Below are 10,019 nucleotides of genomic sequence, written 5' to 3'. Positions count from 1 at the left end.
GTTTAGAAGAGAAAATGAAACACAAGTTTTCTTTAAATTTGAGTTTTTTTCTCTTATTTGATGACGACAGCCCTTCCCAGGTCAGCTGAAACTTTCTAATACTTTTGAAGGTAAATTACCAACTATTATTTGTCTCTTTCAAAAGTGAAGGGTTACAAGTAAGAAACTATCTAAAACATCTTTGCTTTCATCTATTTATATACCAGGGACTTGATTATACCTGACGTTTATTAAAGACCAAAGCTCCAAAACCTAGAGAATTTTGTAATAAGATAACTTTGGTCCAATCCCACATTCAGACAGAACTGGAGGTAAAATTCACACATGTATAAAAAACATAATTATAGTCAAGTGATTAAATGGCCACATGTATGAGATTACAGTAAGGCTAAAGTTGATTTTGGAGACAGCACTAAAAAAATCCCTATCCTGGAGTTCAAAGATCTAGATTTAGGTCTGACTATAAAATCCTGGGAAAGCCATAGATTCCAATCTACAAAAAGAGGCCACTGGATCAATACTTCTCATGTTCCTTTGCAGCTCTGAAAATTTCACAATTCTATGAGTTGGCAGTAGCTTATGAAAACATATTTGTGCTCAGTTACCAATAACCACTGAAAAACAGTTCTTATCTCCAGAGGGATCATGACACTTGATAACCTCTGATCTAAAATATGGCTCAGGGGTGCCTGCGTGGCTCAGTCAGTTGAGTGTCTGACTTTTAGTTTCAGCTCAGGTCACAATCTCAGGATCCTGGGTTCAAGCCTACATTGAGCCCCACATTGGACTTCCATGCTCAGCACAGAGCCTGCTTGTCTCTCTGCTCCTCCCCCTCGCTCACCCATGTTCTCTTTTTTGTTTTTGTTTTTTTTTATTTTTTTATTTTTTATTTTTTTTTAATTTTTTTTTTATTTATTTATGATAGTCACAGAGAGAGAGAGAGGCAGAGACACAGGCAGAGGGAGAAGCAGGCTCCATGCACCGGGAGCCCGACATGGGATTCGATCCCGGGTCTCCAGGATCGCGCCCTGGGCCAAAGGCAGGGGCCAAACCGCTGTGCCACCCAGGGATCCCACCCATGTTCTCTTTTGAATAAGTAAATAAAATCTTTAGTAGGGGATCCCGGGGTGGCTCAGCGGTTTAGCGCCTGCCTTCGGCCCAGGGCGTGATCCTTGAGACCCAGGATGGAGTCCTGCATGGAGCCTGCTTCTCCCTCTGCCTATGTCTCTGCCTCTCTCTGTGTGTCTCTCATGAATAATAAATAAAATCTTTTAAAAAAATCTTTAGGGGATCCCTGGGTGGCGCAGCGGTTTGGCGCCTGCCTTTGGCCCAGGGTGCGATCCTGGAGACCCGGGATCAAATCCCACGTCGGGCTCCCGGTGCATGGAGCCTGCTTCTCCCTGCCTGTGCTCTGCCTCTCTCTCTCTCTGTGTGACTATCATAAACAAATAAAAATTTAATAAATAATAAATAAATAATAAATAAATAAATAAATAAAAAATAAATAAATTTAGTAAATAAAAAATATGCCATAATTGAGATGTGTATGGGCATAAATCAAAGACCAGACCAAAGCAAAAATGGGACTTAATAAAATACTTGTGACAAGACTGTCTCTGACTCTTTGAGTTTTGTTGTTGTTAGTGGGGTTATTTTGGAGGGAGGGAAGGAGCAGGGAATAATAAATAATAAAGATATTATCTAGAAATGCTGGTTATAAAAATGTTTTATATAAAAAGCTGAAGATATGAATGAATGAGCTGGTAGGGGAAGCCAAAACTCAACTGGCAAGAATCAGCATACATTAAAAAAAAAAAGGTGTATTTGAGATTCCTGAGTGATTCCAGAAATTAGCTGCCTGTATCACAAAACTCTTTATGTGTTAGAGGGCTTCTTGGATTAAGTTTATATGGAGCAGTCAGCACCCCTACTGTGACCAACATTTTGGCACAGTAATTAAATTACAGCACCTGTTCTCACTCTGATTTTATAGATGATAATTATTCTAAATAAGGGGCACCTGCCGCTTTTTCCCATGTTCCTTTTTGGAACATGGCCCAATCGTGGCCAGTCGATTAGGCGTCTGCCTTTGACTCAGGTCATGATTCCATGATCCAGGGATGGAGTCCTGCGTCTGGCTCCCTGCTCAGCAGGGAGTCTGCTTGTCCCTCTGCCCCTCCTTCCTGCTTGTGCATCCTACTACCTGCTTGTGCATCCTACTACCATGTAAATAAACCTGAGCCCGCTGAATGGCAAATACCATGTGAGCTCCAGTCAACAGAGGTCTTCATGAGTCAACCAGCCATGGCCACCATCACAGCAGCTGGCATCAAGCTTGGGAAATAAGCTATATTCACCACTATACCACCACAGCTGCACAGCCAGGCCACTAAATTAGAAGTGGTTTGTTACAAAGTAAAAACTAACCAGATGGTGTCTGTTGTGTCTCCTCCCACACACACACACACACACCACTCTCTATCTACAAAAAGTTCTATTCTTTGAGAACTCAGGTTCAAATTTAACTAAGGTTTATAGAATACCTTCTAAGTTTCAGGCTGTTTACTCGGTACTTTTGCATGATGTTCCTAACCAAACTTCATGAATAACATGTAAATGAAGTAGGAGGGAGGAAGACCTGCACTTATTAGGCACCAAGTACTAGACGATGTACCATTTCACTTAATCCTCAAATCTTTAGAGGTATGTGTTATTATTCCCACCTTACAGATGAGAAATTTGCCTAAAATTATGTAGTTCATTATTAACAAGGACAGGACTGAACCCTGATCATCAGATTTTAGGTTTGGTGAGCTGCAAATCTTATATTGCAAATTTTCTGACATCAAAATGAAAACTCTTTAAAAAAAAAAAAAAAAAAAACTCTTGACATGTCAGAACTGCCATTGAGTGTAGAATGAGTAGGGGAATGGAATTTTCCCAGTAACCTTATCTTTGAACTTTTCTTTAGCCCTCCTGAGCTAGATGATCAAGTGTGTTGGACAATAGCCCGTCAGTACTGAGAAGCATAACAGAATCAGTCCAAGCTGATTAAAGGCAATGCTGTCCCCAGGGCTTCAGATGGCTGGTGGGCTTTCTGTTTCAATGTGAGCCAGGGTATTTTTTCAGATGTATCCCAGGAAATAAAGACGCTCAGCTGACTGATAATGCCAAAAACCTGAAGCTATGGGGGGACTGGACAGAGCAGAATAGTCTAATTTTCCAAACAGCTGTCCTTTGCTCTGATTCTTTTATCTGACACAGGAAGTGCATGAATTCCTATACTATGACTGACTCATTTTTCTTTGTAAGCAGCACATGGTAAGCTCAATGGACAATCTGTCTAAGCTCACAGACCAGGAGTTAATTCCCATATTCATTTTTCTTTGGAAAATGCTAAAAACAGAAGGACCCAATAACCCAATGTCTATCAGCTGGAGAATGGGTAAATAAAATATGGTATAACCATACAAGAGAATATTATTCCACAATGAAAAGGACTGAAGTACTCACATGGGCTACAACACAGGATGAACCCAAAAAGTATTATGCTAAGTGAAAAGAGCCACTCACAAAAGACCACTATTCCATGACTCTACACGAATTCAGGACAGGCAAATCTGTAGAGACAGGAAGTAGATTAGTAGCCAGCCACCTAGGCCCGTGGGGTGAACGGGTGGGATGTCAAGTCACTGCTAATGAGTATGGAGTTTCTTCTGCTGATGACCAGAATTCTCTAAAATCAGAGCATCAACAATATAGAGTATCATCCATACAATGGGATTATTCAGCCATAAAAAGGAATAAAGTGCTGACAGATGCCACAACATGGATCAACCTTGAAAACATTAAGTGGAAGATGCCAAACACAAAGGCCACATTTTGTAGGAGTTCATTTACATAAAATGTCCAGAATAGGCAAACCCATAGAGATAGAAAGCAGATGAATGGCTGCCTGGGAAGAGGGGCAGAGGGGGTCATAAGAAGAGACTGCTAACAGGATTGTGGGTTTTGGCGGGGGCATGAAGAAAATGTCTGAAATTCAACAGTGGCTATGGTTGCACAACTTTGTTAATACACTAAACCTCACAGGACTGGATCATTAAAATGGTGATTTTTTATGATATGTAAATTATAGCTCTCTTTGTGAATCGCATCTCAATTAAAAAAATACATCTTTAAAAACTACATTGTGGTGATGGGTGCACAACTCAGTAAGTATACTAAAATCCACTGAACTGTATATTTTAAAAGAATCAACTACATGATATGTGAGTTATAGATCAATAATTCAATTTTTAAAAAAGAAGAAAGACCCCTGTCCTCTACAATCTACTTTGATTTTTGGATTCATACAAGGTATGACACAATGCCAGGGTAGTCCTAACTGGGACAGAGCTTGACCAAAGACTGAAGCCACCTTTGCCTTTGGAGTGACCACCCGGTTGACATTGAACTTTATGTCCTTTCATGTTCATATTCATTTTTAAGACTGACAATACGTAAAGCATAATGGTCACTACTCTGTCCTTAATTTCCACAATAATAACTCTTTTCTACCTTAATAGTAATTTTTTGTTTAAAATTAGAGAAGTAGAGTCTGCATTTTTTTCTGTTTCATATACAAATATTTGTGAGAAAAAAAATAAGTTTTTTTTTCGAGTAATCCCTCAAATGTTTTCTTCTGGCTTGGAATAATATGCCTTATCAGAGGATTGTTCGTTTTGATTTTTAATCTAACCTTTATTAAACTTTGTTTTTGTGTGATTTTTGTTTTTGTTTTTGTTACTGGGCACTTAAGTGCTTTCCACGTAGTAACTCATTTTATTACACAAGTTATTATCCAAGTTTCTATGTCTGCTCATAAATATTCCTCTGAAGGCTCTTTGAAACCACTAAGAACCGCTGGAATCATCAGTTATATGATTCCCTGGAGGCCAACCGGAATAACTCTCCTAGTTAACTAATTTTGGCAATTGCCTCTATGTAAATCAACGTGACTTCTGGGCAGTGGTCCTTACTTCCTTAAGTCTAGTGAGCTGCCACATATCTATTCAAAGAGATCTAAATTCAAATTTCAAAAGATTACTAACTAGAGCAATAGAGGTAGCACATTTAAAAAGATACAGAAGGTTGACAAGTAAGAATGATCCATACCTTGGTTATTACAAAAATTTCCTAACTGGTCTTCTCTTTTCTGGCCTTTTCAAACTCCACATCATCCCACTGACTCTCCTAAAAAACCATCTTGTTCTATTACTTCTCTGATCAAAATATCTTTATATTACCCTATTTACTACCTGCTGAATCAGGTTCAAACTTCTTTCTGTGGCATTCAAAGTCCTTCAATGTCTGGTCAAAACCCACCTCAGCCAAAATGAATATTCAATATATATATTTACATTTCTGACTTTGCACTTGCTAAAATAGCCTCACTCAGGCTGCGCATCTAAGTCCTTTGTTTTCCTTCTCACAAAACCTTTAATACTTGTCTGTACCACTTGCCCAGCATTTGGCCTAGTATTATACCACCTTCAATACATAGAGGTCCTGGGATCCCTGGGTGGCGCAGCGGTTTGGCGCCTGCCTTTGGCCCAGGGCGCGATCCTGGAGACCCGGGATCGAATCCCACATTGGGCTCCCAGTGCATGGAGCCTGTTTCTCCCTCTGCCTGTTTCTCTCTCTCTCTGTGACTATCATAAATAAATAAAAATTAAAAAAAAACATAGAGGTCCTATATTCTCAACTAAGTTATGTCAACATCAAATATCATAATCTGAATCATGCAGAGTAACGTCCCAGGCATACAAGGAATGACAAAGAATAGTTACAGTACAGCAGGCTCTCCATAAATATTAGGTAATGGCAATGACAAATGTCATCCTTCCCCTTTAAACCTATAAATTCCTGGTCAGCAACAATGCCTCATTTGGCTTTTGTACATTACACAGTAACGACATAAGTGACTACCTAATAAATACTTTTTGGCTGGCATTAGATATTTATGTTAATAAATAGATTCCAAGTTGATGTTTCTTACAGCATGAACATTTAAGAGAAGCACCTACTTTTTCTATATCGAGCCATTTAAGTTGATCAAAATACATCTCCATTCCTTTGCTGAACAAGAGTAGGCAGGTCAGAACAGCTTAGAGCACCAGAGAAATACATTCCCCTAATCAGTCAGAACTGATTTATCTGCCTCTTAGGCATTAGAGCCAAAGCATATCTTTTAGGACTCACTTTCCCCTGTTCTTCATTACTTTCATGCTACTGCTCTCTCTTAGAAAATACACTTCCCACATGGCTATTCTTGGCTCTCCTTTTACCAATTTAACTATAACGGAGCACCTTTATCTTCCCAAAATATAGACCTTGAGCCCTTCACCCAAGTCACACTGAGATCTGGTACTTTCATATCCTAATATGTGGTCTGGCAGGGTGTTTCAAATGAATTTTCAGGCACCATGTGTCTGTGCTTTTTGGCTCATCCCAAAAGAATCAAGAATGTTAATGGTTTCCAAAGATAAAATTGAGCCCAACATCTGGACACAATTAAAAAACTGCACAAACAATTAGGATTTAGTCTCAATTCAGGATGACCTTGACTTATTTGTGCAATTGTGAGAAAAGACTAAGGACCAAGAGTCTGCTCTTTTAGTGCAAATCCCACCCAGGAGAAAGCTTATGATAAGTGCATGGTGAACCACAACTATCTTTTGGGGAGAGAAAAAAAAAATCGAGTCAGTAATAAATTCCACAGTATTAAGATAACAGTTTGAAACTTAACAAAGGAAGGCTCAGGTAAATCCAAAGCCTAGCCTCTTTAAAATCTGCCATCGTGTATTTTGAGCTATTTAACAGATTCTCAATGCACCTGTATCTTATTGCCAAGGAATGTGAAACACACACACAGTCACTCTCTTTCTTTCACTACACACATTTTTAAAACATTACGGAAACTGACAAAATAACCTTCCTTTAGATCAATCATTTTCATGCCAGTTGCACAGGCAAAGAGGTGGTGTTTACAAAACACCATTAATACCAAGAATGAAACATAAAAACATAGCAAGCAAGAGAAAAGGAATGAGGATGAGAAAAGCAGCCTTGGTCCAATTAAAAAGCCACTGTCATTCATCAGGAGACTCATAAATGTATATTACTTACCATTTTTAAGCATTTACAGGCTTAGTATTTTATTTATTATTTTATATCATCTTAACAGTACTATGAAGTAGGAACTTTTTTTTTTTTTTTTAATTTTTTTTTTTATTTTATTTATTTATGATAGTCACAGAGAGAGAGAGAGGCAGAGACACAGGCAGAGGGAGAAGCAGGCTCCATGCACCGGGAGCCTGACGTGGGATTCGATCCCGGGTCTCCAGGATCGTGCCCTGGGCCAAAGGCAGGCGCCAAACCACTGCGCCACCCAGGGATCCCCGAAGTAGGAACTTTTATGCCGCATTTTTTCAGACTATGGAAAAAGGCTCAAGAGAGGGAAGTAACCTGCTGAGGCAGAATGAGGTATGTAAGATTCTGAGCAAGTTTCAAAGCAAAGACTGAATCCAAAGATTAATGTTCTTTCCACAGTCCCCTTTTCTTTCTCTTACCTTTATTAAGAGATACATTTCTAACAAAACGGAACGTTTTAAAGTTTTAGCTTTGGTGCCAATGCATGCAACACTCTCAGACAGCAGAAAGTGGCAAAAACACATACAGATGCGTAATATTGTCCAACAATAGTTTTAAACACCCTGAGGGGATCAGAAATTGTATAGTAAGGCTATTGTGGTAAAATAAATGTTAAAATACCTGCAGTACTTTATGTCTTATTTACCACCCTTGCAAAATGCTATCATTGGGGCCAGGGAGAATGAGATAGGGAACACACGAGGGAAGCAATGTTTAAACAATCCCCTCTAGACAACTGCAAGTGTAAAGAAACTAGGCTTTGAGTCAAGAATTTCCATCTTCTGCAACTCCGAAATTAGTATCTGATGGACGGTGCTGAAATAAAGTCATTTCAACAAGAGCTTGGGCTTTGGTTTTGACATGAGGAAACTTATGGCAACAATTAGGGCCTTCATGAGACTTAGGAACTTCTGGGGAACTACAAATGCACAGTGTTTTCACCACATAATACTATCACAGGAATTTGCCCAAACCATGCTCTTGAGTATGCCACTCGCTTTAAAATCCTACTTCCAAGAGATTAATGTGGCCATTGCTCTAGAATAAAAATGGGAAGTTTCTGAATGATATGTTAGTTTTAAACAGAAACCACCCACTCACTCCCTTTTCACAGAGTCTAATTTGAAAGGCTTGAGTCAGAACTTGGGCCACTGGGAGACTGAAAGATTGATGTCATGGACTCAAGCCTTTCAAACAAGAATGCCCACTACCACCTCTACCCTTCAACACTGTACCGGAGGCCTTGGTAAGAAAGAAAAATATATAAGGATCAAAAGAAAGAAGTAAGACGGACTTCTGGGTAGTGTGGAAACAGATTAGTGAAAACTAAAGAGGCAACAAAACTGTAAGCTGCCATTGTTAATATTTACTTTGATATGCAAATAACATCCCCCAAGTCACCACCACACCAGAATTTTAAGTTTTAACATTTTATTTAATTCCTTGGTTAGTCATTTTAGCTCATGATGGTTGCAAAATTACATCCATGGTGCCGTGCTGCAGAAAGAAAGCGTCAGTTCTGGTGAAGGTCTACTGAGAAATCCGGGAAGAGAGAGAAAAAGTTTAAACTATTTTGAGACATTTTGGCAGACTTCCGTCTTATTTGAATTTTGCCAAGTATGAGGTACCCAATTTCCTACCTAAATCAAATAAAGACACTGTCCTAGTGTTGCTGCGCTTACTTAAAATAGATTTTAAAATAAATAAACGACAGTCTTGATGGAGAATAAAGCCTCCCACAGAAAGGGGATTTGTGAATGTGGATGGGGACACCGTTCTAACCATGATCTGTCACAGAGCTCCCTCTACTGGTCCAGAAAAGGCACAACAATCCTGACATGGACCTAGAACCTCTCCTGTCACTTCAGATCTTCTAGCAGCGTTCTTCTATAGCCTTTACACAAAAAAAAAAAAAAAACACACTTATGTACACAAATAGAAGAAATCTTCCCAAATCCCCATACTGATATTTTATCATGGTTTTTCACGGTTCTTAACAGATGTTCCTGAGGTCTCTTTGTAAAATGGCCAGATCTCACTCCCACTCGGATCCCCTCCCCCAGCTACAACTGGATTCTTTATTGTATATTCAGATATACACAACTGAAACTCCCTCAGATGGAACACACCATTAAGCCCATCATCGGAGCAGGACCCCTTTGAGAACCATTTGTCCTTCTCTTCTGGACTCCTGGGGAATTGTAGAGTATCCAAACAACCAGCAAGGTGGGGTCCATTATGCAGGCTGAGGCTCACCAACATATAATCTGTAACATGAGCCTCAAAACTTAATAAAGAGGCTTGCTGAAGTGGAATAGAACATAATAAGCTTGAAATCAAACATATCTGGCTCTCAAGCCTTGGCTCTCCTATTACTCACTATGTATCACAAGCAGTTACTTAATCTCTTTGCAATTTTGTTTCTGCTGCAATAATAATGGGAGGTGGTTCATGATTAATATATGAAATGTTTCACAAAGGATTAAGCACAATGCCTGAATATATTTAAGGGCCTAATCATTAATGATTATTATTAACAGTTATATGCCTAGTCTCCTGAGTATAATAAACAAATCATATAAATACATGATTGGTTCTAAAAAAAAGTATATCTCTGGGATCTCCTCAGAAGCCAATAAGTGACTAATTATGAGTTTTGTTGCACATTAGATCTTAATGCCCATTAATGTAAGGGTGGGCGGCTTCCAAAACAAACTGGAAGTTCCGGTAATAAAGGAGCATCACTCTGAACTTGTCAGCTTATCAGCACTGGCATTACTAGCCATGTGACCATGAGCAAATAACAACCTCTCTATAAAGTTTTT

Source organism: Canis lupus, unplaced genomic scaffold (assembly GCF_011100685.1).
Source record: "Canis lupus familiaris isolate Mischka breed German Shepherd unplaced genomic scaffold, alternate assembly UU_Cfam_GSD_1.0 chrUn_S90H249, whole genome shotgun sequence".
NCBI lineage: Eukaryota > Metazoa > Chordata > Mammalia > Carnivora > Canidae > Canis > Canis lupus.
Note: the sequence above shows the minus strand (reverse complement) of the source record.